General features: G+C 38.5%; 1 protein-coding gene across 2 annotated transcripts in view; it reads left to right on the top strand.

Annotated features, from left to right (window-relative positions):
• Nucleotides 1-16360, top strand: part of adarb1b (adenosine deaminase RNA specific B1b) — a 163347-nt gene that overhangs the window by 106097 nt on the left and 40890 nt on the right. For both annotated transcript variants that reach the window (XM_084420794.1, XM_084420795.1), the window contains exon 3: nucleotides 3294-3343. The gene's annotated coding sequence lies outside the window, so the exon portion shown is untranslated. The remainder of the gene's footprint in view (nucleotides 1-3293; nucleotides 3344-16360) is intronic.

The raw sequence follows: 16360 nt of genomic DNA, 5'->3' as shown, positions 1-16360 counted from the left end.
CTTAGCATATGCGATACTCCACAGTGAGAAGGCTTGTAATTGGCTGAGATGTTTTACCTGCTCTGCTGGTTGCTAAAATTGCATGTGCCAAAAATGTAACACAGAGCTTTGTTAAATGGGAAGTTTCTTCTTTTTTGTGAACTATTCCCGTAAACCCCTAACAAGAAGAAAAGTGAGCGCACAGGACAGTTAGAGCTCGTTATCGCCTCTTTTCTTAGACCACTGAAAAAAAAACGCGAGGGTTGACAGAGGAGTAATTTTATCGTTGTAATGAAGTGTATCTGCAATTAGCCTCTTGTCCTCTACAGCTGAAGTTCAGGCTCTCGGATCCAAACATGCGTGACTCCCTCATCCCAGTTAGCCTGACTGAGGAGCCTGTCGTCTAAATGTCTGTGCTGGTTAAAGATCCCCCACTGAACATGTTAGCTGTGGTCACACAATGCTCTTAAATGCAGATTGCGGTGCATTGCATGGCTGCTATCTGGCTTATTTGCTCTGCGGTAGAAACTTTTCATCTCGTTTGATGCTGTGGCCCCCTAATTGTGAGGGACCCTCTGGCATTTCCAGCCCTAAAGCTGTTGTTCAACCATCAACATGTATTTATTATAATGGAAATGAATCTGACCCTGAAAGAAACTGGCTGAGGAGATGCTTGGACAGTTTTGGAGAGCACATTATGCCATTGTTTTAGGCGTTGTTACCACTGGCTGGCCGGAATGTTTCCCTGTCTTTAGATAGTCACACTAGCTTAGTGTATATAAGCGGTTTCTGGGTTTATTTTAACAGCTTGATGAGTTTGATTTGATATTCTCTGTAATGTAGTTGAAGCTTGTTGGGAGAAAACCATTTTGGAGATGCAGGAACCAGCGAGAAAAGGGCAACAGCGCCCCCATGTGACCGAACACTGTTCTCATGCAGCAGAAAACTATTTTATATTAAATGATTTGTTTGTTTTATGGATTAAAATATTGTTTTTGGATTATACATTTAGCAGATGCTTCTATCCAAAGTGGCTTTGCTTGTGCCACTTGAGCTACAAGAATTACAATTGATCTGACTATACTTTGAATATTAGAATGATTATGCAATTTCTTTTGTTTTTTAAAATGTACAATAGATATAGAATTTCTAGAAAACACACTATAACTATCTAATGCGATGCAATCCGGGTATAATATGTGACTGGTTTCCTCCTTATCGCTTGATAACTTACGAATTTGTTAGAAGACCTAAAATGATAGTACTTTTAAAACATCTCAGAGATTTTACTTGGAAAGAACATGCAGACTGCAGCTGACCTCAAAAAGTTCAAGGCTGACTTTTCATGTGTACTTTCCCGCTGGTGTCCCAGTGGCCCGGCCCCGCTCTCTTTGGTGTTTGACGATAGCTTCAGAAAGATGCTGAGTGCTTCTCTTCAGTCTGTGCTGAACTCAGCTGGCCATAAGTGAAAGATGTGATTTATTTGCCTCACGGCTCACTTTCTGAATCTGAGCTGTCCTAGAAAAAAAGTGTGTATGCAAGAAATGGATTGAGGGGGCGCCCTCAGACTTTGACTCCTGTGTATCAGCGTTCACCCGAGAGAACAACCCACATGTCATTCCAAACCCAGATCACTTTCTTCTGTGGAATACAAACAGAAATGTAAATGATGAAAGTAAATGCTGACTAGGAATTATAAAAATGTAAACATATTTCAAGACTGAAGTCGGATGAAAGCTTTGTGTAAGGATCAGACTAAAATATGTTGATTCACTATTGTTATAAAATTGAGAAATATGCTACTTTTATGCTTTATCGTGGCTTTTTGGAGATTTTAGGAGACCTTAGTCCTCATTCCCTTTTAGTGTCAAAGTGTTTTTCTCAGGATACTAATGTCAGTGATATCAGTGCGATTGGCCTATACAATTATTAATTTAGCAAATGCTTCTATCAAAAGTCTCTACACTTTTCTAGCACCACTTGAACCACAATAATTACTATTTTTATTACTATTATTTTGAATGTTAGAATGATTAGGCAAACATTTTTGTGTATATGATGTACAATAGATGTGCAGTTTATCGAAAGCATGCTTGCACAATCAAATGTGATGCAATCCAGGTATTAGTGGCTATTTCCTCATTTTTGCTTTTTTTTTTTTTTTTTTTTCATTGGGACATTTATTTGTCTGGTATTCATTTTTATTATGACAGGTTCAGGAAGTAATTCGTTGGACTGATTCAGACTTACAAATCTTTCTGGCCGATTCTTTGCAAGAAGCGTGTCCCTTTCTGCGTGAGCTATAGCTCCGAAGAAGATATTTTGAACAACTTTGACTTTCATTGTATGACCAAAAAAAAACTATATGAGGGAGAGAACATGATGACAGTTTTTAGGTGAACTATCCGTTTAAGTGTGCATGCAGTCACTGAAGAAAGGTGAAGTAGAAAGATACTGTATTATTTATTGTGTTTTGCATGAGTTTTTCTCTGCAATACCCGCAGATACCGTGCAAACTCAGTAAAATATACATGTTGTGCTGTGCCACTGTAGAATCAGCACTGATGCAGCATCGCTGAGTGAACACGAGAGGCTGTCCGGGTTAAAGAAACGTGCTGGAGGCTGTCAGGGTTAAAGAAACGTCCTGCAGGGAGATGGACGGGTTTGGCTGGCCACTGTTTTTATTGGGCTGCTGTTTTAGTTTTCCTCTATAAAGCGTCCGGCTGCTGCTTTTGCTCTGCTGGTCTTTCTAGTGATGCAAACAGTCATTTAAGGACCTCGAAGGAGGAAAGCTCCCTCCTTTTAGCGTTTCTGCTTGCAAATTTGACTGGCTATTATTGTGAGATTATCACCCGTCTTTCTTTTCCTTTCCTCATTTCGCATCTCCGTCCTGATTCCAGGTCATTCCTCCCTCTGCTCGGCCCAGGCCTTTGGATCGAGGGACTGTTATTTTTCCTCCTCTACTTTTATGAGGGACATTTACAGCTGAGGTCATATTGTTCTCGTGCTCGCGACACGTCACCTGATGCGTTTAGCACAGCCGTTAGGTCATGTTTTTGCGGCAGGTGAAAGTTTTCGGACTCTCCGTAACTTGGAAAGTTGATGACGCGAAGGGATTGAAACTATATCTGCAGTAGCTGGAGATTACATCTAAACGCTACTGGCAGTGTGTGAGTAGATAATGTGTCTGTGAAGTGGTGTGGAATATCGCTTTACACAAAGGTAGAAACTTATGGTTGTGGTTTATTTGAAAGTGCATCGTTATACTGGAATTTGGTATTAAAATCTTTCTGTTTTCTTTCTTGTCTATGCAGGCTAGGTGATCAAGCAGGATTGCTGCTCTGACAGCAAGTGGAAAACCCAGGTGTGTATCTTCTGATTTCCTCTTGTCTAGTATAATAATTTTGGAAAATGTTGGTTCTTGACCAAAGCAACAATGTACTGCACTTCAGTGGCGTTTAAGCAGTGTTCATGCACTGATGCACATATTCAGTCTGTTTAGCAATTACTGAATTTTGTTATACTGTATGCAATCATTCTGTAATCGGTCTATGATTTTGAAATAAGTCACTTCAGAAATACAGTAAATAAACAGTAGCATTGTGAAATATTACATGATCCTTCAAAAAAACCTTATAAAAAGTGAACAGTTGGATCAACTTAATTTATTTAGGTGTTACCAATTGAAGTAATTTTTTTAAGTTTTCTCAACTTAAATTATCACGTTTTATCGTGAAAAACGTGATAATTTAAGTTGAGAAAACTTAATTTCTTTACGTGTTACCAATTGAAGTAATTTTTTTAAGTTGATCCAACTGTTCACTTTTTACAGTGTATGATATGCTAATTTGGTGCTCAGTCAACATTTCTTATCAGTGTGAAAAACAGTTTGTGATGCTTAATATTTTTGTGACATTTTTTGATGAACAAATTTCAAACGAAAAGCATTTATTTCAAATAGAAATCTTTTGCAGCATTATAAATGACTTTACTGACACTTTTGGCTAATATAATGCATTTCTATGTTATTTTTTACGGTAGTGTAAGTGTAGGTAAAGTTGTTTTATTATTTGATAGTATAGTGGTTCAGTATTGAATATTGAAATGCCTTGGGGTTTTTTTAACTGATGGGGTGTCTAGTAGTGTGTTGCCAAGGTCAAAAGTTTCAGTGAGGGGGAAATGTTGCTTGCTTGTGTGTGTATTCACACTCAGTCATTGCATTCTTGGATGTCTTTGAGGTAATGCTGTAGTTCCACCTAATTCTGTTAGAGGGTGCTGGAGAGTGACATCTTCATTCACACATTCTGCTTCTGTGTTCAGTTGTGGCAACCTGCTAATTTACTGGATGCATTAAACCACTCTACAGAGCAGCGACCATCTTGCTTTTTATGCACAGAATGAACCATTTTATTTGTACTGCATATGAGGTTTTGCAACCATTTTCCAACATTTTGCATCAAAATGTCTAAATATACATTTCTGTTGGGTGGTCTGAGTGATGCTGAAGGACATCAGTAAAGATGTTAAGCTGTAGTTTTCTAGGCCAAGTTTCTTGGCTCTTGAGAATAGTTGTGGATCTCGGGTCTGAGCTGTTTATAGATGTAGTCTGAAATATCATTGGATGTGTTAGTCTACTAAAATCTTGATTATTTATTTATTTTGATAAGTTGTGCCTGAATGTGTGTGTGTGTGGTTTTCTCACTGGGTGTTTTCTGTGTAGGAATATTACTGGATGAGGTGCAGTGATTTGCTTTGGCCTCATGATGGCGTTAGAGTAACTTCCAGATCAGAAACTAAACATGAGCTGGTGTGGAGCAAGTGAGCAGATCTAGACTGCGTATTGATTAAAGATTTCTTTAATTGCACTGAACAGCTGTTGCATTTAATATTCTAAGGATCATGGCTGGTTTAAAGCTGAACTTCTATTTGGCCAGTGGCTTTGGAAATGTTGGATATTTTACTCCATTTTCACAGATTCCCTGTTGCCCAACATCAAATATCAGCTCTAATCTTCTTCAGAAGTCACAGGGATGTGTGTGTTTTGTATAAAGTATTAGATGTATGGGGGAGAAAACCCCATCTTAAACGCAGCTGAAAGTGTGTGAGATTATATTAAGTCTGTGATGTTTTCTTTTACCATCTTAAAAATGTCTATAAAAATGAGAACACATCCTGTGTGAACAACCCTTTAGACTATAACTTTACCACCATCTTTCCAGCTTGCTGTCTATGGTGATTTAAAGAGAAAATAGGCTCATATAGCCAATAAAAAAAAATTGTTTATTTATTTATTTTAGTTTAAAGTTGCACTTTGTAACTTTTGGCCTTTTTGCGGTTAAAAAATAAAACCATGCATTTCGTGTAAGAATATTGTTTTGGTTGTGCTTTATCTCTGTGTGATTGTGTGGATAAAAATGATGCGTCACAATAGATAATGCTTTACAATGAACTCTTAGAGAGCTACATATGGCAATTAGGGGTGGCACGGTTCACAAAACCCACGGTTCGGTTCGTTTCACGGTTTTAGGGTCACGGGTTTCGGTTCTGTACGGTTCTTGTTGTTATTTTTTCTTTTAATCTTTAACACTCCAAAAATGTACTTCAGCATATGATATATAGCTCAAGTATCTAATTATTAATTAATTCATTTCATAAATGGGGCGTTTTTGCAAATCGCAGCTTCTCATTTCCCATTCCGAAGTAATATAGTGAGCGGTCACCGTGAGGAAACTTTCAGTGGCCCTGGAGGTGCATCCATCTGTAGCGAGAGCTACGTGGGCTGTGTCGGACAGTTCTTTGTCAATTTCTCCTCGTGTCTCGTCATCATAGGCGTAATTTGCGGGTGGGACATGTCCCCACCACTTTTTGCCATTGTCGATATTGTCCCAACAACATTTCGCGGCACGGATGTACCAATACAAATAAATAAAACATCTCTAGTTAACTAGCAAAGTATTCGTTTTGTTCGTTTGTTAAAGGAGCTGTATGTAAGAAACGTATTTCAATTTATCATAAAATGGCCCTGATATGTCACTAGACATTAAGAAATCATGTTCATTTCAAATACTTATATCACTGACAACAGTAGTCCGGCCAGGATATTGTCATTTAAAAGTGAAGTTGCAGCCCTCAACTGATGTTGATGTTGTCATCTTGTGTTTTGGCCTGATGCCCCACCCTCCACCTATCTACCAATCACAAAGTCAGTAGTGTTTCGGCATCCGGGTTGCCAGCTCTGCTCTAGTTACCACAGCTGCAGCTACAAACGTTCCTGCTGGATCCTGCAGCCTATCTGGCAACCTCAAGTCAGGGGGGAGGGGGAGGGGATACACCGCTCTACAGTAATTTGAAAGTGATTGCAGTACCAGTTTTGGCCACAATCTTACATACGGCTCCTTTAAATAAGAGGCGATCTAGCGCTGAAATGTGTTTTTTTTTTTTTTATCAAGTGATCAAAGCGCTCGTTGCCGCTGCGATCAGTGGCGCTGATACAGTGTTCTCTTGTGGCCCGCGCACTTCAATCCGTTGAGGAGACTCTCTATTCGTTCCGGTGAAATCACAAAACAAAATTCACACAAATCTGTCCCTGCTTGATATACAACCACTGATAAACATAATCGGTTTTGATGAAAAAGAAAAAAAATATCTACGAGTGCGGATTAGAACTCAGAACCTATGACACGCTATGCAAAAGTTCTGCCACTGGCCCATTAAAGTAGTGTGAAAAAACAACATATAGTGGAGTAGATCTCATTAAATGTCTAAGTAAACCCAGTGTACTATTTAATTCGATTGCTGGACATCGTAATGTTATTCTACATACATCTTGATTTATGCTTTAGCATTGTATTAGCACGGGCACGAGGCTACATTGCGCATGCGTCGAACCGTGCGACGCACACACTCTCCGAACCGAGACAAGCGAACCGAACGGTTCGGATGTTTTTTCATGTACCGTGCCAAATGCATGAGTACTAAATGCCATCCCTGCATCGACTTTATAACATTTCAAATCCCTCAGTTCTCGGCATCTCCGACAAGCCAAGCCGATGTTGATTCTTGTTTTATTACGAGCTCTGTCGCGATCTCTTTTTGCCAGCAGACTCTCCTCTGTTCAGCGCATTTTTAAAACGAGTGATTCTACGGTGGTTCAACATTTGCCATGTTTTGTCAACCTTTTTCTCTCATGACAACTAACCTATGCCACTCCCACACCATACATGCGTCAAAGTAGCCATTTTTTTTATTCATTTTTAATTCCATGGCAGAGCAAACTGAAGCAGAACATGGACTAAAATGCTAAATAAAAGCAGATTCATCGTATATAACCTAGTAGAAGTCTTAGTGAACGGATGTCAGGGGAGTAAACGTGTTTTTTGAACTTGTCATTACCTGGACTGGCGAGAGCAGACTGCTCTTGCCTCAGGGAAAATAAGAAGGATACGTGAACGAGAAGGGAAGTGAGAAAACAAAATCTCCAGCGCTCTCTGTTTACTCAGTCTAACCTTGCAAAGCTCTACTAGTGTCCTCTCCTCCGAGCTCCCTGCTTCTCTCTCTCCTCTCACCAAGTACCAAAAGGAGAGGAGGGGGGAGGAGAGCACGCGTGTGTTTGTGTGTGTGGTAGAGCTGAAAGTGTGGAGCGAGGGAAGGGGGCTGGCGGCGCACACCTTCACTGAGTGGCTCAGAAACACAGAACAGGACAGTGCAGTCAGGTATCTATCCTGTCTCCGTGTCGAGCGTCAGGGTCAGGCGGCCATGGCCCTGTTTGTGGACTCCGCGCACTGCATGGGGGCCTACTACTGCCTCATCAGGACCCGGTTCAAGCGGAGACGCAAGAAGCGGTCCGAGCGGAAAGGTCAGAACGCTTTCTTTAACAGGCCTGACGGAGATCCGAGGACGGGTTTTCCACTTCTAAAACTTGATCGTACGCAGTGCTTTTCTTCAGTGCGTGTGATTTGCATTTCTAGACAGACATACAGTAGTTGACTTTAGGGAAGTTGACGTGTACTGCGGTCTTGAGGATTGTAAATAATGTTTTTTTCGAAGATTATTGGAGAATGTTTTATAAGAAAACACTAGGTCAGGTTTCTACTTCCAAATTTGCTGTTTCTTTGTAATTTTTTTGGGGAAAGTTTCTGAGTAAAAATCGATTCAACACCAAATTTAGTGTACTGTGAACTATTTTCAAACTGTAATTCATTTGTATCCATCATGACCTCATATTAATTGAGTGAGTACATGAAATATTGTTAGCTTTTTTTATTTGTCACACTGCAGGATCATTTGAAATGAACTAGTGAATGTAAAAAGGCACTTTTTATTGTTCTGTCTGGTCAAATATAAAGCTCATATCACACTGTTTTGATATTCTGGATGATACAGCTGTGCACTGCTTTGCTAAAAATGATGAAAATTGAGTAAAGACGTTCAGAAATGTCACCCACAAGAATTTAGAAATATCAGGCTGTCTGCAGGTTCTTTCCAATAATCTTATATTTATAATCAAGTCTTAAATGGTGTTTTTGCAAGTCTCTAAAGTTGGTTCAGCAATCTGCTTGGATATACATTTTCTATGAACTAAATTAGTGAAGCACTAAAGTGGAAATCATGCTTGTTTTTTTACTCTATTTTAGTTCTCACATTAACATATTTATGTCTTTTGATGTATTTTTGGTTATATTTTTGTAAGTTATGAATATTGATGTGGTTAAAATTACAGTTCATCTGAGAAAAATCTGTTTTGTTTTTTTAGCCAACTCAGAACATTTGTGTATCAAAGGTATATATAAACATGATGAGGATCTTTAAAGTCCTTAAATCTTTTTTTCTTTTTCTTGAAAGTCCTAAAATATCTTGCATTTCATTCCCTTAAACATGCAGATACCCTGAAGATTATGATATTTAATATATAGGCTAGGCTCACATTTCTTTAGTGGTTTGGAGATTTATGCATGATTCAGTTTCTTGTTCAGAGTTCGTTATTTTGGGAGTGTTTTATGAATGATTTACATTTCTGTGGTTAGTTTAGGTGGAAGGATGAAGTGAGATGCTGTTCTCGCTGAAATTGTTGTAGTCTGCCGTGGAATGAGCAACTTGTGTGTCTAATGTATCACCATGGTGATGAGCCACAAACAGAAAAAACTAAGATCGCTTGCAAGCATGCTGAACTTTGAATTTTATTGAATTAATAAACTTCAGAAACTCTATATATATATATATTTTCTATGGAAAATTCTGCAGTGATCGTCCCTGCTATCTGACTGATATTTTGAGATCCTGAGGTGTCACACTTGTCTCTTAGACAGCTGTCAAGAGCAAAAATGAAGGCACTCTCTCCCTGTCAGTCATGTCATATGAGGGTGGTATTTTAGAGAGGAGTGGTCTAAGTATGGAAACATCGCTTTCAGCAACTAGAACTTTTTTACTTGCTTTCTTCTTCTTTTTTTTTTTATGTAATTTTATGGGTCCTTTTGAAATGTTAACTTATAATTTCGTTTTGGTAGGTGTGAAATCTTATTTCAAATGGGAACATTATTTTAAAGGCTTTTTTTTTTTTTTTCTCACAGTCATCAGATTTTATATGAAGAACTAAAGTGTGAATAGAAATGTTAAAGTTAATTAGCTGCTTTCTGCGGTAGGTAATGGAATCAAAGTTTGTGAATGTCAGTTTGAGATCTACATTTCAGCTTCTTTGACCCAAATCTGCCTTGAGGACTTTTTGGGAAGTTTTCATCTTTTTTTAGTTAATGTGTGTAATAATTCCGTCCTACTTTAGAATGTTACAGTACTTGGTTTAAGTGTTTAGTGGGAACTATACACTGTGTGTGTGTGTGTGTGTGTGTGTGTGTGTGTGTGTGTGTGTGTGTGTGTGTGTGTGTGTGTGTGTGTGTGTGTGTGTGTGTGTGTGTGTGTGTGTGTGTGTGTGTGTGTGTGTTAGGGGTGTAAAGGTTCAAAATACTCATGGTTTGCTTTGTATCATAGTTTTAGGGTCATGGATTTAGTATGTTTCGGTATGTCGTTAAAAAGGACTACTGTCAAATGAAAATACAGAAAATAAGAACAAATAATCAAGCTAAAAGAAACAGCACAAATAAATACAATACAGCAAAGATAACAATAAAATGGACACTGCTTTTCAGGTTTTTCAGATAGGTCCAACAGTAGTTTTCTGGTACAGAATTTGAATAATCAATTGCAAAATAACACTGCATAGTCTTCACTGTATAAATTAAAGATGAATCCTTATTAAAGTTACAAAAGTTATTCAGTCAAGAGCAGTGAAGTAATTTCTTTGTCATTTGTTCTCTGCCACAGGAATATTAGGCTGCTGTCACTTTAAGACATGATGCACAGATCCAATATACTGATACTAGCGTCAGGAGTGCACTTTAAAATGCTGTCCAAGTAGGCAGCTCACTAGTTGTTTGAGCAGAGCTCGTGTGTTTCTCCTCCTGTCCAGGAGCGGGGTGAGGTGTTGGGTGTCACACTTAGGCAGTGTGTGGATAAGCCCAGGCAGGAGGTTTGGCGGCAGCCGCTGAGGTATTATCCGAGCATTCGCCGTTCGCCTTTACATTTCTGAGCCACGCGGGTTGAGAACTGAGACCTGTCATCCAAGCAAATCCTCCGCTGCTGAAGTGGCGTTTTTTAGCATGCCTCACACCCCCTAATGCGGCCTGGCAACTTAAGGCGGCTTTGTCAAACCCGTGAGTTTGTCTCCTCCTCTTATCTAGGGCAGGATGCCGAAAGGAGGCAGAAAAACGGAGGCATGATGATTCTCTTTAAGAAGTCTAATGCTAATGTAATTCCCTCACTCACGGGCCTGATTGGGCCACATTGTGTCGGCGCCGTCTCTCTGTGTGGTTGTAGCCTGACGTTGAGCTGGCTATAAGACATCTTTGGAACTTTGGGGCTTTGCGTCACTCATGGTTCCTGCAGCATTGGTGGTAGTAGTGAATGTGCTGTAAGGATATGGTGTGGCATTGAAAATTACACAAATGACAATGTGGGTGTTAAAATTAGGTGTAAATAGTTGTCCAAGCTGAGAATCTATACACAGTCCCGCTCATAATTGTACTCCACCTTGCAGAATCTCTTTTTTTCTTAAGTTATTTTTATTGTATTTTTCTTCTTCTCATTTTTCTTATTTTTTATGTTTTTTATTAACAAAAATTATTTTCTGTAGATATTGCCACTCTCTTGCAGGCAACATATGATGAAATACTAAACTACTAAAAATCATTTTTGTTTGCTGAAATGAAATGAAATATAAATATTACATGAAGTACTTAAACTTGAAAAACTTAAACGAAAATTAGACACGTTGCATTGGCAGCTAAATGAACTAAAGTAAGTTTGGTCTAAAGTACTGTAACTGAAATAAAATAAGTTTAGTCTGAAGTAAAACTGAAATAAAAAAAATTATGGAAAACTAAACAAAACTATATAAAAAAAAGAAGAACAAGACAGCAGATAACAAAATTATAATGAAAACTGAAAATATAAACATAAAAGCTAATATACTATAATATATAATATACTATATTATTACATGGCTTGGTTGAATTCTAATGTAGAATGCAGTAACAGACCGCTGCTCAGTATAACACACCGTTGCCATGAAAAACAGAGCGTTGCTATGGACGCAGGATTCTAACCGTAGAGACGGAACGGACTATTTTCTTTAGCGGAAGCAATACAATCGTTTTTAAATCAATAAACTCCTTTTTAAATCAATATTTTGTGTCATATTATTGATTTTATTTGGTAGATAGCCATGTAATAAGCGGGATAATGTAGAGCGAGGCGGTTGTTATACTCGCTCTACATTATCCCTTACATAATATATACTTATTATATTTTTAATAACTATAATAGTATGCAAAAATACTAAAATAACAATAGAAAACTTTTTTTTTAAATGCTAAATCTGCTCTTGCAGATTGTACAAGGACTGTGTAAATTGAAGCATCAGGGATGTAGTTGAGATCCTTGTGTCTGCCTTGTCATTTAACCCTCTCCAGTGGGCCGCTGATGGCATGTGGAGGAGAGTTTCTGCCCAGCCAGCAGACTGGAGGAAATGAAGCTTCTCTGATGGAGTGAATGGAACGTGTGCAGTCTGATAATGGTGTGTCATGGGGAAGATCACCATTGCTCTCCTCTCTTTATTATGCTTTATGAACACACACAGCAGCTTTACATACATATCTCTTTAGAATCTTCAGATGTCCATTAAACTAGATATTGGATTACATTTTTTTTTCTAAACATGGTTTAACTTACTCAGTAGTAAGATTGTCTTTAAACTTGCTTAACCACAACCTGAAAAATCTCTGAAATGTTCTTGTGGCAATGCTGAGAATGCACTGACGCATGAGGCTAGAATCATCTATGTTGTTCATATACTTGCATGGAGTATGTATGTTATTTTGGAAAAAAATGTAGTCGGTTGTCACATGAAATTTTAAATTCTCCAGAAAACTGTGCAAACGTTTTTCAATAATGTTTCAAGCCAAGATTATACGTTCAAAATAGGGCTGCACGATTATGACAAAAATCATAATTGTCGATTATTCCCTTGAAATTGTAATTACCACAATTTACATTAAATTATGTTTTGAATAGTTTGGCCATTGGACCCACATTTCCCCAATGGTCATCAAGCCGCGGCCCAACTTTTTAGGTATGATAGGCCTATTATAATACATTTGTTTACACAAAAATTGTTGACACACACAAGTAGGCTACTGCTGTCCCCCTTTATTTAATATACAAATACATTGTAAGAATATGACTAATAGGCTACTGATAAATAAACAGTAGGCCTACGAGGTTAAGCTATTAAATAGCAGTCCCAAACTAGTTTTTGTTAATAAAATCTTGGTATGAGCCATCAGTCATTTAAAAATATACAAAATAACCAATAAGTGGCATTATGGAGTTATGGAAACAACAGTTACCATGGTGATACACAATACTTACAACAAGAACTGTTAAAGTGAGTGCAGCGCAGTAAAACAACTGACAGGACGTGAAATTTCGTTTTTCTGAGGTGAGAGACTTTTTTATTTCGTATCAAGTTATGAAAATAACGATAGAATAATGACACTGACATATAGAATGACAACATCTCATCTAACCGCAAATACTGAATCTGGACAACGCGTTTTTTTTCTAATTTAAAACGTGTAACGCAAAGTTGAGATGTGGCCCAGAGAGAAATAAACAATAGGTGTCGGAGGAAAAGATGCACGAGAGATGGCGTATTTTCCCCGTGTTTAATAAAATGACTCAAACGTCACACTCGTCCGCATACATAATAATTCGTTACATTTATATATTGCTTTTTCTGAGACCTCAAAGCGCTTTACATAGAAGGGGGAATCTCCTCAACCACCACCAATGTGCAGCATCCACCTGGATGATGCGACGGCAGCCATATTGCGCCAGAACGCTCACCACACACCAGCTTACTGGTGGAGAGGAGACAGAGTGATGAAGCCAATCAGTATATGGGGAAGATTAGGAGGCCATGATGGACAGAGGCCAAGGGGCAAATTTGGCCAGGATACCGGGGTTACACCCCTACTCTTTTACGAAGGACATCCTGGGATTTTTAATGACCACAGAGAGTCAGGACCTCGGTTTAACGTCTCATCCGAAGGACGGTGCTCTTTTTGGCAGTATAGTGTCCCCGTCACTATACTGGGGCGTTAGTACCCACACAGACCACAGGGTGAGCACCCCCTGCTGGCCTCACTAACACCTCTTCCAGCAGCAACCTGGTTTTCCCAGGAGGTCTCCCATCCAGGTACTGACCAGGCTCAGCCCTGCTTAGCTTCAGTGGGCAACCAGTCTTGGGCTACAGGGTGATATGGCTGCTGAGGGGATACAGCATACCCCCCTACATGGGGATCGAGTGAGAAAAAGTATACAAACAAACATCCAACTCTGGTCACAAATATAAAAGGAAATGAAAGAAAGAGTATAAAGGTCTGTAGAGCGGTTATCTCTTTTCCTCACCTGTCAAATCTATTACTGACACTCGACGCACATGCGCAGTTCTCATTTTACCTCAGATTAACATAAAAGCACAACGTGACCGTTGCAAACGTAACGACATTGCATGCTTGTAGTTTATTTTGCGCTGTATAATGAAGCGATACACAGCGCGCTCCGCTGCATTTGCGCGTGCAATTGAAGAGTGCGCACTCCTGCAGTAGGCTATAGCGGCTGACAGGAAAGTCCGTTTTTCTGAGTTGAGAGACTTTTTATTTCAGCATACACTTAGGCCTACGCCTCTGGTAGTTCCTATTGTGCTGAGTTCTCTGAAGTAGTCGTGGTTTGCCTCTCACAACGTAACATGCTCTAAACACACCCACACAGAATAATGTAAGCGCTTTTTTGTTTTTTTATCGCGGTTTTGAACGATTGCTTAATCGTGGTATTCGTAATCGCGATTAGAAATTCGATTAATTGTGCATCCCTAATTCAAAACTATAAATTACATTTCTGAGAACTTGCACATTTGTTTTAAACTATATTTTTAAAAGCTTTTATTTCCTTTTTCTTAATCTATGACATCCTTAGTTGAAAATCTAAAGCTATGTGGTCTTTTTGTGTAATGGCTGTGTACTTTGCTTATACTGTGCAGATAAGCACTGAAATAACTACAGCTAATGTAATAAATTTACATAGTAACCCAATTGGCAATACTCAGTCAATCAGGCAATTAATTCATAATTAAAAGCAATTAAAAGAGCAGTTCTCGTTCCTCTTAAGTGATACCATTAACCTTTTCTTTGCATATCGATTGAATTAGCTATTGCCATTGGAAAACAGAGACCATGCCAGTGCCGCAGCTCTCCAGTCTAATTGAGACTCAAACCGGCACATGGTTGAGATGACATAATTAGACTGGATCAGTGAGGAAGAGTCATCTGTAGTGTGTGTGTGTGTGTGTGAGGTGGTTGTCATCCCTCCATCCCTTCATTTCTCAGGCTCATTAACTGCAGGTTGCAGTCTGAAAAACTGCTAATGTTTCTGAAATAATTCTTAAACAAGCTGCCCACCCATATTTAATGACTCACTCAATGCGGTCCACCGACACTCAACTCTCACAGACACAACCCCTCCGCCCCCCACCCTCGTTTATTGTTCTTTTCTTTTCTTCTTTTTCATTTTATTACTCTTTGTTCATTATATTCTCAATCTTTTGTTTCATAAATGTACTGTATTTTGTTTTGTTTATTTGTTTGTTTCTTTCAGTCTTTGTATTTTTTTTACTTTTTTGCTCTCCATTTGTTTTAATCTGTTATTTTTCTCCACTCTCTTTTTTATTCATTATTTTCCTGTATTTATTTGTTGCTCTTGTTCTTCTATTAATTATTTAACTTGTATTTTCTTTCATTTGTTTCTTGTTCTTTTGTTCATTTTTTTTTTTTTTTTTATCATTGTTCATTTCTCTTTTTAAAGCTAAAATATGTATTTTTTTCGCCGCTAGGGGTCGCTAACCTCTTACAACAACAAAGGCGTAGGTTGATGACGCAGTGATAAGCGGAATCGTGGAACTTGCTGTCATGCTGATGGATCTAATAATGTTTATGGATGAGTGAAAACATTCATGTTTTTTAACGTAACTGTGGTGTGAAGCAGGTCGCGATTGCTAACGAGAGACAGATATCAGCGCCACACGCGAGTCCCGCGGATATAAAGGCATAAGGACATTTAATTATACCGAACTACTTTTATTGCACCGACACTGTCAAGTCGTGATTCTTTGTCTAGTCAAAGTTTGTCGCGGAGCTCTCGGCATCTCGAAAACGCCACGCCGATATTGATCCTCGTTTTAGTTCTCCTTTTGTCCCAAAGTCTGCTTGCCATGATCCATAATGTTTGAACGAAACTAGAACAGCTTGCCGATAAACATTACGCAGTTGTCCGCATCTGTCGCTATGGTGACTATGGCAGTACAAGGAAACCATAGGCGGAAACCAGGGATAACGCAGATATTACGTCATTGACAGGCGACAAGTGACAAGAGACTATGTAAATTTTACTATGTAAAATTGTGAATTTCTCTGAATTTACAAATTCTTGGAAACATTTAGGGATGATGTAAGTACACAATTGAAATAAATATATAACACTGCAAGCGGTTTTTAGATATTTTGATACAAAATTCTTACATATTGTAGCTTTTAAGTGTGCTTGTTTTTATTCATTCGTTTGTTCTCTTTTAAGTTCATTCTTTCATTTATTTTCTTTCATTTGTTTGATCTTTTGTTCATTCTTTTATTCGTCATTTAATTGCTCTTTTATTTCATTTTTTTCTTCTCATTCTTTTGTTTAGCTTTTTCGTCCTTTCTTTTTCTGTTTCATGCAT

The sequence above is a fragment of the Rutilus rutilus genome (assembly GCF_951802725.1).
Source record: "Rutilus rutilus genome assembly, chromosome: 10".
NCBI classification, from domain to species: domain Eukaryota; kingdom Metazoa; phylum Chordata; class Actinopteri; order Cypriniformes; family Leuciscidae; genus Rutilus; species Rutilus rutilus.
This window is presented reverse-complemented; position numbering and strand designations above follow the sequence as displayed.